The sequence below is a fragment of the Nanorana parkeri genome, unplaced genomic scaffold, assembly GCF_000935625.1.
Source record: "Nanorana parkeri isolate BGI_ZX_2015 unplaced genomic scaffold, ASM93562v1 scaffold67, whole genome shotgun sequence".
NCBI lineage: Eukaryota > Metazoa > Chordata > Amphibia > Anura > Dicroglossidae > Nanorana > Nanorana parkeri.
The window spans coordinates 2,543,214-2,544,700 of record NW_017306335.1 but is presented as its reverse complement, the minus strand read 5'-3'; positions in this window follow the sequence as shown (position 1 = coordinate 2,544,700).

Sequence of the window (1,487 nt, the reverse complement as noted above, 5' to 3'; positions counted from 1 at the left end):
TTTCTCCTGTGTGATAGCAATAAAGTTAGGTGAAAAAAAATTAAATTCATTTAAATTAAATAAATACAATTTTTAAAAAATGTGAAATAATTAATTAAATAAATAAAAAGGTGATTAAAAAGTAAAAAATAAGAAGAAACAAATTATTAAAAAAGAAAATAATTTTTAAAAATAAACAATAATAAGATAAAAAAATTATAAAAAGTAAATATGATAAATACAAATCTAAAAAAATGAAATTGATAAAAAAAATATTAAATAAATAAAAATTTGGAAAAAAGAAGAAATAATTAAATAAAAAAATAAAAAGTTTTTAAAAAATAAAGAAACAGTAAAAAAAATTGACACTAACCCCGCCGCCCTGCCATCTGGTTGTCATTCTCCATTGATGGGAAGGGGGGGTCGGCGGGGGGGGGGGTGCATCGCAGAACCTGGCCTTGGGGCTGCAGGGAGAGTAAATCTGGCCCTGATTGTAGCGTGTAGGTGCACAATCTTTGAACGTTTTCATTAGGCCACCTTGTCAACAGGACTCATATCAGCCAGCTTTTACTAAAACATCTGCATTAAACTATATTAATTTTTCTGCCAAAAAAAGCCCTCTGATATCTCTCCCAAATCTGCCATACGAGTATGCAAAACACCCCTTTTAATTTTTTTGGGAGGGTGGTGCTTGTATTTTATTTTACGTTTTCAAAAGCAACCTAGTCAAAGTGTGGCCAGTGTGGGTCCTGTTGACAAAGCGCCCTGATCAAAGGGTTCAAAGATTGTGCACATACTCATTACAATATTTTGGGGGCTTTGTTCAGTGAAATAAATACACCCTTATCTTGATTTCTTGATTTAAAGATAGTGGGTGTGGGTCCTGTTAAAAAAGCAACCTAGTCAAAGTGTTTAAAAACTGTGACTCAAGGTAAATATAGACATTTTCAACAATAACCATCAGCATCAAGAACTCTATGACTAAGCCTGTGATTGGGTAAAGCGCGTCAGAGGGGTGGAACTTGGGTGAACCTTGGGTGAGGCACCAGTGATGTGGTACAAGTTTCAATAAACTATCCCAGTGAATTCTGGTGTGCAGCCAGTTATTCTTCTGTTTGCCAGGACCCAACATCCTTCAGTTGGAAAATCAGATGAGCCTGGCAGAAAATTGTCAGATGAACAGTGCCTGTATCTATTCAAATGCAGGCACTGTACACCTATTTTGACAGCCTGCAGGGCCAACTGTTGAAATGCAATAATTAACATAGCTGTGTAGCGTGAATGGAGGAATTTGTCAGATTTTTTTCTGTTCAAAGATAGACATTTTCAGTAATCAGCACCAACATTTCTCTGCATTCTGTGATCTTTCCCTAACTACTTCATGTCTGCTCCAACACAAACTTCACAAAGGCTGATGGGAACCCTGACTTTTATAGGGAGGAGAGGGAGTTGGCATATGAGAAAATCTCCATAACTGGCCCATAGATTGGAGGCCAGAAAGTGTATTG